Raw genomic sequence first — 10,310 nt, 5'->3', positions numbered from 1 at the left:
TTCTCGTTGTTGATTGTGGTTCCGTTTGTTTGTGTTCTTGTCTTGGGTAGAGCCGGGAGACGAGTTCGTGAACGAGGAACCTGTCGAGTACGCTTACGAGGATCAAGCTTTCGACAACTCTGAGAATTTTGCAGGCAAGATGACCACCCCTCGAAATCACTTCTATCTTTGCTATACTAGTTGTTCGCTCTATTGCCATGCTCCGCTACCTATCACTTGCTATACCATGTCTCCCATATTAGCCATGTCAGCCCTAACCATCCTCTCGTAGCAAACCGTTGTTTGGCTAAGTTACCGCTTTTGCTCAGCCCTTCTTATAGCGTTGCTAGTTGCAGGTGAAGTTGAAGTTTGTTCCATGTCGGAACATGGATATGTTGGGATATCACAATACCTCTTATTTAATTAATGCATCTATATATATTTGGTAAAGGGTGGAAGGCTCGGCCTTATGCCTGGTGTTTTGTTCCACTCTTGCCGCCCTAGTTACTGTTATACCGGGATTATGTTCCTTGAGTTTGCGTTCCTTACACGGTCGGGTGATTTATGGGACCCCCTTGACAGTTCGCCTTGAATAAAACTCCTCCAGCAAGGCCCAACCTTGGTTTTACCATTTGCTACCTAAGCCTTTTCCCCCGGGTTTTCGCGAGCCCGAGGGTCATCTTTATTTTAAACCCTCGGACCAGTGCTCCTTCGAGTGCTGGCCCAAACCGAGCGATGTCCGGCGCCCCCTGGGCAACCAGGGTCTATGCCAACCCGACGTCTGGCTCATCCGTTGTGCCCTGAGAACGAGATATGTGCAGCTCCTATCGGGATTTGTTGGCACATTCAGGGGCTTTGCTGGTCTTGTTTTACCATTGTCGAGATGTCTTGTAAACCGGGATTCCGAGACTGATCGGGTCTTTCCGGGAGAAGGTTTATCCTTCGTTGACCGTGAGAGCTTATGATGGGCTAAGTTGGGACACCCCTGCAGGGTATTATCTTTCGAAAGCCGTGCCCGCGGTTATGAGGCAGATGGGAATTTGTTAATGTCCGGTTGTAGATAACTTGTCACTTGACCCATTTAAAATACACCAAGTGCGTGAGTAGCCGTGATGGTCTCTTCTCGGCGGAGTCCGGGAAGTGAACACGGTCTGAGTTATGTATGACGTAAGTAGGTGTTCAGGATCACTTCTTGGTCATTGCTAGTTGACGTCCGTTTCGTTGCTTCTCTTCTCGCTCTCATTTGCGCAAGTTAGCCACCACATATGCTTTTGCCGCTGCAGCTCCACCTCTTTGCACCATTCCCCCCTTTAAGCTTAAATAGTCTTGATCTGGCGGGTGTGAGATTGCTGAGTCCCCGTGACTCACAGATTCTACCAAAACAGTTGCAGGTGCCGACGATGCCAGTGCAGATGATGGCGTCGATCTCAAGTGGGAGTTCGACGAGGAAAGTGGTCGTTATTATGTGTCTTTTCCTGATGATCAGTAGTGGAGCCCAGTTGGGACGATCGGGGATCTAGCATTTGGGGTTGTCTTATTTTCATCTGGATTTTGACCGTAGTCAGTCTATATGATTGTATTTTGGATGATGTATGAATGATATTTATGTATTGTGTGAAGTGGCGATTGTAAGCCAACTCTTTATCCCATTCTTGTTCATTACATGGGATTGTGTGAAGATGACCCTTCTTGCGACAAAACCACTATGCGGTTATGCCTCTAAGTCGTGCCTCGACACGTGGGAGATATAGCCGCATCGTGGGCGTTACAAAGAGCTACGCCATCTGCCTCATAATATAAGAGAGTTTTTGACACTGCACGACGCACTTATATTATGGGGCAGAGCGAGTACTACCTACTCCAATGCATCCCTGCCAACACAACTATCAATTCTGAAACAACCAAGACAGGTAACAAAACTTGACGACTACGAAATGCTCCCATCCATCATCATGGCCTCGGCCTTCACCACGACAACATCTGGTTGTTCATCCTTCCCATCCAAAACTTCCCTATGTCACAATAAAGAAAACAATGAGACTTCTATCTTCACTTCCAAAGTCGGACAAAAGAACCAGGATTAGATATATATTAGCATGTACCCGCGCGGCGCCACGCCGCGCCTCGTCGATACGTTGTGTTTATATATGTTACTTTTATTTTTACAGTTAAACTCAATTTAAAGCAAGAGAGCTAGATAGTTGAGGTTACAATCATAAAAGAAGCTAGAAATGACATATTTATCATCAACATGCATATGTATTAATGTAAAGTTTTGTATATATGTTGCTTTTGTCTTGTTTTATAAACTTAAACTTAAAATGAAAATCTTTAGGTCCATATGTTAGTATGAAAAAGGCAAAACATGCATAAAAGCAAATTCATAAGTTTGTAATGGAAAAAAAGGCAAGACATGATAAAAGCAAATTGAGGACAATACACTAATTATTAGCATGAGTGCTACATCTTACAAAGTCCAAAATACACATCGACACTTTCTTAATAAGACTAAACACATTTCATTTATTTATGATAGCGCGGCTTCCTGCCTGTGATGAACTTGTATAGATCTTTTGCAAATTGGTGCATATCTTTGCCAGGATCTTAATCTGTCTTGTGAATTTATTTTGCTAGGATCTTAGTCTGTCTTGTGAATTTATTTTGCTAGGCGGTTACATGTTGAACTTTCATTGGTTGGTGCGTGCCTTCTCTTGCATTGGAAACAGGTTTCTCTTTGTGACTTCAAATGTGTGATAGTTAATGATCATTGATAATCAGGTGATGCTATAGTGAGCACGCCCTTGAACCGCTCACGATCGGAGGCGGGAAGAAGCATGGCCAGGAGCAATGGGGCCGCTATCCTATGACGTGTTTAAAGATCAAAGCGAAACCATCATTGGGAGAGAAGGACATGCTTCGTTCGATATTGGGCCGACGGGGCAGAGGTTGGTGGAGAACAGGACGTACTGCCAGAGGACATGGCTAATCACATGAAGGAAAAACATCTCAATCAGAAGAAAATAATAATAATTCAAAAACGCCTAAGCTAATCACATCGAGGAAAAATATCTCAATCGAAAAAATTAATAATGATTAAGAAACGCTTAAGCTAATCACATGCACGTAGTCACATCCATTGCCATGCAGGTAATCACATCCCCGAAATTTGTGCCCTGTCAGTGCACTCACCTATCAGCTGCCAAACCGAAAACTAACCAATCCCATGCCGCAAAGCAAAAGGCAGTTTGAGCAAACAGAACAAATCCCAGGATAAATCGCTATGTGCGTCCAAGGAGAGTACCACTCAATTACCCTGGAATTCAAATGGGAAGCCCATAAAATTGGCTGGTAAATCCAAGAATATCTTAAATAAAAAAAGAGAAATGGGAATCCCTGGGGAAATAGAGAAGTTAGTAGTACGTGAAGAAAGAAAGAAATTAGTTCAAAGACCATGCATGTTGGTGTATCCGTGTATATATGCATTTCATGTCCAACACTGGATTTGTTCAAATAGGCACATTGGGTCATCAGTCTAAAGCACATCAATCCAGCATCCAATTATACCGATTATACATCCATTATTGACAGAAAGCATCCACTAATTCCATCCTCATCATTGAGTATAATCTAAATAAGACTACACTGGATCAAGACATGTAAAGCATGTGTTAATAATTTGAATGTTGGTAGTAGATCTACCAAATTCATTGATCAGGACAAAAAGGGTTGGTCCAGTTTATAAAGGAAACCGGACCCAAAAACCATACAAACGGGGCCTTTCGGCAAACAACACACACATCCACAAGAGCCACGGGTCCCTCTAACCGGATCCACCTCCAGAACGTCCCAAGAGAGAACGCGACGCCGTATAGCGCCGCCATCGATCGATCTAAACTAGATCAAGGGTTTCCCCCGGAGCACGTCAGGAAAGGCAAGATGAGAGCAGCTACATCGATGCCTCCAACGAGGGAGTTGAGGGAGTCCTGAATTAGGGGGTCCTCGGACAGCCGGACTATATCCTTTGGCTGGATTGTTGGACTATGAAGATACAAGATTGAAGACTTCGTCCCGTGTCCGGATGGGACTCTCCTTGGCGTGGAAGGCAAGCTTGGCAATACGGATATGTAGATCTCCTCCCTTGTAACCGACTCTGTGTAACCCTAGCCCCCTCCGGTGTTTATATAAACCGGAGGGTTTAGTCCGTAGGACAACAACAATCATACCATAGGTTAGCTTCTAGGGTTTAGCCTCTACGATCTCGTGGTAGATCAACTCTTGTAATACTCATATCATCAAGATCAATCAAGCAGGAAGTAGGGTATTACCTCCATCGAGAGGGCCCGAACCTGGGTAAACATCGTGTCCCCCGCCTCCTGTTACCATCCGCCTTAGACGCACAGTTCGGGACCCCATACCCGAGATCCGCCGGTTTTGACACCGATAGGAGTGACGCGTGAAAGTGCCGCCATCGACGACTCCGGCCGTAACCGGAGTACGACTTTCGCCGACAGTCTCACCTGCATAGCCCGAACCTAGGTCCGATCAGCCTACACACCGAACCACTACACCTGCCTCCACGGCCAACCGCACCTCCCCGGTAAGCTCGACGTGCTTCCAACCTAGCATCCACGGCCCCCACTGGACGGAGGATGCAACCCCCAGCAGTGCCATTCGTCTCCCATCAAAAGGATGCAACCAAACACGACGCCATTCGTCTCCTCGAGGATGTAACGCCCGTCGGCCATTCCTCTCCCGACAAAGGATGCAACAACCGCAGCGAGGCCATTCCTCTCCCTCCAGCCACCACCATCTCGTCCTCTCATTCGAAGCAGCGTCGAGCTTACCGAGTGACCATCAAGAGGATGCAACACCGATCAAGGATGCCATTCATCTCCCACAACTTCTCCTGCGCAGAGAACAACAAGCGCACTCGCCGCCCCGGAACAAACTGCGGCCACCCAACTACACCGCCAAACGCCGCCGAGCGCGAACCGCAACTGCATCATGGCGCGAAACGCAACCAGCAGTTGCGGACGACCAGCGAACTGACAAGCACCTAGGCCTTCCCCACACGCGCTCAGCACGGCCGCGCCAGGTTTGCGCCATCTCGCTGCACACCCCTCTCCACCGATTGCTGCGCCAGATCCGTGGCGCCCTGCTGCACTCCCCCCTCCACCTCGCGCGCCGGCGGCCGCGCCGGATCCACGCCACCCACACCACCACAGGGCAACCGCCGCAGCCCCGCAGCGAACCCGGATCGGGCCCGACCCCTGCCCATGGAGCGCCATCGTTGCTTCGATCCTCGCAGACGCACACGCCAACCCGCCGCCGCGACTGCGGCTCTCTAGATCCGCGCGCTCCCGCATGGTGGCGCCCCTCAGTCCGCGCGCGCCGCCCAATCTCCAGCGCGCAACACCGCGCCGCCCAGCCTCCAGCGCGCGCAGGCCGCGCCGCGCTCTCGCCCGACAGCGTCCTCCTCAGCCCAGGGGAGCAGCCCCGCGCAGCTCCTGTAGCAGGCGAGAGGAAGAGAAGGCCCGCCGCCGCCGCCGCGCGGGCTTTGCTCGGCGGCGCTCGCCGGCGGCGGCGGAGGTAGGGGTGGTGGGGATGCGACCTCCGGCGGCTAGGGCTTCGTGCCCGGGCCGCCCCACGGGGGAGCGACACGGGGCCGGGATGTTTGATTTTACGGGATTGGCACTCTGATCTAAAGCATGTGTTAATAATAAATATGTAGCACACGACCAAACCTGAAACTGAACAGAACAGAGATGACATACAGTCATCCCAGATCAGAGTCGTCACCCAGGATGGCCAAGGACGTGTTCAGACCAAAGTCGCTGCTGAACTGATCTGTGGTTCCATGTTCCATGGTCTATACAACATAAACATGAAATCTCCATAAACAGACACGCAGGCACAGAAAAATAAAAGGAGACACGAATGGAAGTAAGGAGACGAACGCTTACTACCCACGTACCTGTAAAACGAAGGCAGTAGCAGCATGGCCGCGTGCGAGAGGAATGCCGACGCTTGGGCGGCACCTCCGCGCCTGTTCCCTCAGGCCATTGAGAGAGGCAACAAAGCACGCAGCTGGGGTGGGGGTACGGCGGTGCGGCATAGGCAGCAGTCGCACGCCCCAGCAGTCGATGTTGTAGAGCGTCGAGAAGAAATTGGTCGACCCGCAGGCGACGCCGTCGTGCAAGATGCCAGCAGCTCCCCGGCTTTTCTCGGTAAAACAGATAGAACGGCGCAGCCGGCTCCTCCATGGTGGTGGCTGCTCCTCCTTAGACGAAGATATCCGAGGGCGGCGCTGGCGGCAATCCCGCTCGAACGGCGAGAGGCAGACCCACCCGGCGATGGCGATGCAGGTTCTCGCTCCTCAGAGCAGCATCGACATCGACTCGACGCAGCTCCTTGCCTGATACAGGCCCCTGGTGGCGGCGACAGAACCCCCCTTTGCGGCCGCACCCCAAGCGATCCCTGGTGCCTTGTGCGGCTCCATTGACTGCACGCCCAGCGGGCTGCCCTCGATGTCCCTGGCAGCTTCCGGTCTTTCCACAGCTCCCCTCAGCGTTAGGGCACCATGAACTGTAGCAGGAAAAGAAAAACGTAATGAGATCGGAAGAGGTGGAGAGGCGACGACAGCGAGAACATGAACAACAGCGACGAGAATGGCATGCCGTCGCCGCCTTAATCCTGCTTCCCGCACACACGCCGTTTCTGACGATCTCTGTGCGCCGTCACCATAGTCGCGTGGAGAGAAGGTTGGAGAGGGACCCCGGAAGAGAGGGCGCTGAGACGGGTAGCGCCGAGAACAGACGTGGGAACAACCATGATCGGGAGATGCAGGCCGAAGGGAGGAGCTTTTATAGCTGGATACGGCGGTAGAGCGGTGCTAGAACATTGGACGGGATTCTTCGCGACGCGCCTTCGACTGGAGATGAAATGACGACAGCTGCATCGATAAGAAAGAAACAGCAGGCTCTGGAATAGACGGTAATAGCGGCAGCGATGAAAGAAAACAGCAACATCTAGATAAGACGATCGAGGCGGCACCGTTGTTTCTCTTCTCGCAGTAGGACGGCATCGATTAGCCCAACGGAGGACAACACATATAACCCAATAAAGAGACGTGCACAGTCAGCACCATCTAGATCGAACGACCGAGAGCAGTAAGGCGGCACCGCTCTATTAGAGCATCTCCAGCCACGCCCCCAACAGGCCCTTCCTAGACGATTTTTCCACGCCGGCGCCCAAAAATCGGCCCAGTCGTGCCTCCAGAATGACGTTTTTCGCCGGTTTGGGCCGAAACTGACACCAGCGGACCCAGGCCGAACCCGGCGCGCTGAGGGCGCCCGGGGGCGCTGGGGCGAGCGATTTTGGCGCGAAAGAGCTGCGGGCCCGCCAAGACAGCGACACGCGCCTCGTCGTCCTCAGAACGCCTCGGTTACCCGCGGGAAATCAATGGCAAGGCTGCCGCCGGTCAGCCTTGCCATTGATTCCTCATGGGCGGCGCGGCGACGCCTCCCCTCCCGCCACACGTACACACGACGCAGGGCTATAAAACCAGCGCCTCCCCCTCGCCTCTGACCATACCAGCCCACAGCCGTCGCCGAGTGCCGCCAAGCTCTGCCTCTCTCCCCGTGCGTACGCCGCCCGCCGACGTTCCTCCCCTCCCTTCTCTCCCCAAGCCCATCCGACGGCCGAGCGATTCCCCGGCGTCGCGGCGGCGGCCTCGCTCCACGAGTGGGAGGCCTACCTCTTCTTCGAGGCGAACATCCCGACGTCACCGGACATGCGCGTCGGGCCGACGGGGTGGAGGCTCAGCAACGGGGGCGTCCCCATTCCCCCGGTGCCCGACGTCGATGCGCGCCCCGCCGTCTTCCCCGCCGAGGTCGACCGCGTGCGGGCGTCCCTGACGGAGGAGCAACGCACCCTCCCCCAGTACGCCGCCGACAACCACGCGTCGTGGGCGGTGTACTTCCAGCGCTGGTAGGTGCAGCGGCTGGCGTCCATCAACGGGGCGCCGGTGGTGGGGGGCGTCAAGAACAGCGAGGGGCGCCCCCAGCCGCACGCTCCACGAGGTGCTCCATCACCTCGAGGGCGACAATGACCCGCCGCTGGCATACCCTACCGCGGCGGCCGCCCCAGTCCCCGCCCGGAGCACCGGGCAATGGATGCCCAGGAGGTTCGGCTCCACCTCGTCTTCCTCCTCTCAATCCTGCTCACGCTTCTCTTCCCATTCCTCCGGCTCGCCAGCGGTGTTCGGCGTCAAGGCCGAGCCCGCAGCGGAGATGCCGCTCGGCCGGCCCACCCGCAGCGCCGGCATCGTCATCAACGAGGGCGGCTGGCGCGCCTCCTCCTCGGCTCCTCCGCGCTACGTCAAACCATAGACGGAGCCGGGGCTCGCCGCCGTGAAGACGGAGCCCGGGCTCGCCTGCGGCGGCAAGGAGGAGCTCGACGATACAATGCCTTGAAATGGGCGCGTGAAGACTGGGCGCGCACGGAGCTGGAGCGCCAGTGCCGTGCCTACGAGCAGTTCACGGCTCGGCGCCGGGGCCGCGACGAGGGAGGCGTCGTCGTCCTCGACGACAGCGACGATGACGCGTCGCCGCCACAGGTCCGCCAAGGCGACGCCGGGCAGGGGTCCAGCAGGGGCGGCTGCGTCAAGGAGGAGAAGGCCGACAACGACAACGGCGAGGATGGCGGCGACGTCGGCGACTTCCCCGCGCTCAGCGACTTCTTCGCCCCTTAAATAGTTTTAGTTGCGGCTTTTTTAAAAATAATTTTGCTATGTAATGTCGAGTATGTCGAATATATGTCCAGTTTACCGAACTTTAGCTGAATACTTTGTCCAATTTGTCGAACTTTGCCGAATACCCTTTTCTTAAAAAAAAACGGGGTCTGGGGGCGGGCCTAGGGCCTGCGGCTAGGAACCCGCTCGCCCCCACGTCCATTTTAGCGCCGGCTCGTCCTCAGACAGCGTTTTTACACGCCTCTAGGGGCCAACGGCTAGAGATGCTCTCAGGAAGGAATACGCCACCGCCAACCGAAGCAATAGCAACTGGGCCAACAGCAGCACGCAGGCAACCCAATGGACAACAGAAAGCGAGACAACGACTTGGCCGACAGCGACAGAAGCAGAACCCGATGACGAATAGAAATCAACAGAAAGCTGTTGAGAAACCGGGTCAGCCCGGAGGGGTGGCGGCGGCCGCGTGAAAAGCGCACGGGCCGGCCCCTCCCGTTTCTCCTCTTTTGTTAAGTGGGTACTTATCCCTTGACCACCTACCCCCTATATAAAGCAACGAGGAGCCATCATTGTAACACCTGATCATTGATTAATAAAGCTGGTCTCCTCTATCTCCCTGTGTCACTTTTACTTTCGCATATTTCGCATATTTCGCATATTTCGACTACTTCGACTACTTCGTCTACGACGCTCGCTCTCGCTCCGCAACCTCGGACCGGACTCGCCGGCGGAGTTGCAGAACACGTTATCAGCACGCTTCGCTCCATCAACTCTCCGTCAAGCCTGCGTCAAGCCTGCATCACGCAGGCTTTCGTCGATCCCGCGGAGGTATAAGATCCGATCCCCACTCTTTGCAAAAATGGATTTCTCTCGTTACTACGATTCCGTTTTTGCGATTAGATTATTTTTCGGATACATCTACCTATGGTGTGGATTTCTCTCCCAAAAACCGAGCGGACGAACACGTCGCCGACCAATGTCGATGTTTTTGGATCACGAGAGACTTGTTGACTACACTATACGGGAGTCGGTACAGATCGTGATCCCGATGATCACGGTACCGCCGCGTTGTACCCGACGTACACGCGTCGTGCCGTCCCGAAGACGCACGATCTTGCCATCCCGAGGCAGATGACGACGTCCCCGTCGCCAAGCGCTCGACTGCCGTCGCCGCGCTCGCGTGCCCGCTGCACGCGCCGCCCTGCTGGCCGCGACCCCGCTGGTCGCCGGCGCTGCCGTTCTGGCCGTCGCCGTGGCAGCACACCGCGCGCCCGTGGCCGTAGCCGCGCCGTGCTGGCCGTGCTGCTCCGGCCGCGCCGCGCCGGGGCCGAGCCGCGCCGCCGCGCCATGGCCGCGCGCCCCGATGGCCGCCGCAGCCGCCGGCCTTGGCCGCGCCCCGCGCCGGGGCCGAGCCGCGCCGCCGCGCCATGGCCGCGCGCCCCGATGGCCGCCGCAGCCGCCGGCCGTGGCCGCGCCCCGCGCAGTGGCCGAGCGCCGCGCCGTGGCCTCGCGCCTCGCGCCGTGGCCGCGCCACGCCAGTGGCCGTCGCCTCGCCCGGCCCTGCTCGCTGCCGGTAACCCCT

At 55.3% G+C, this 10,310-nt stretch overlaps 1 long non-coding RNA gene across 4 annotated transcripts; it reads right to left on the bottom strand.

Annotated features, from left to right (window-relative positions):
- Positions 1–1,847: 1,847 nt before the first annotated feature.
- Positions 1,848–6,979, bottom strand: LOC120973246 (uncharacterized). 4 transcript variants are annotated; one of them, XR_012202574.1, is made up of 3 exons: positions 5,954–6,832; positions 3,169–5,848; positions 1,848–1,991 (listed from the first exon to the last, which is right to left on the bottom strand). It is a non-coding gene; the product is annotated as an uncharacterized lncRNA (long non-coding RNA). The 4 variants fall into 4 exon arrangements; XR_006669429.2 differs by having other exon boundaries at positions 1,848–3,292; positions 5,724–5,848; positions 5,954–6,820; XR_006669430.2 differs by having other exon boundaries at positions 5,724–5,848; positions 5,954–6,820.
- Positions 6,980–10,310: the final 3,331 nt, after the last annotated feature.

This window comes from Aegilops tauschii, chromosome 1 (genome assembly GCF_002575655.3).
Source record: "Aegilops tauschii subsp. strangulata cultivar AL8/78 chromosome 1, Aet v6.0, whole genome shotgun sequence".
NCBI lineage: Eukaryota > Viridiplantae > Streptophyta > Magnoliopsida > Poales > Poaceae > Aegilops > Aegilops tauschii.
Note: the sequence above shows the minus strand (reverse complement) of the source record. Positions and strands in the feature narration are given on the sequence as shown.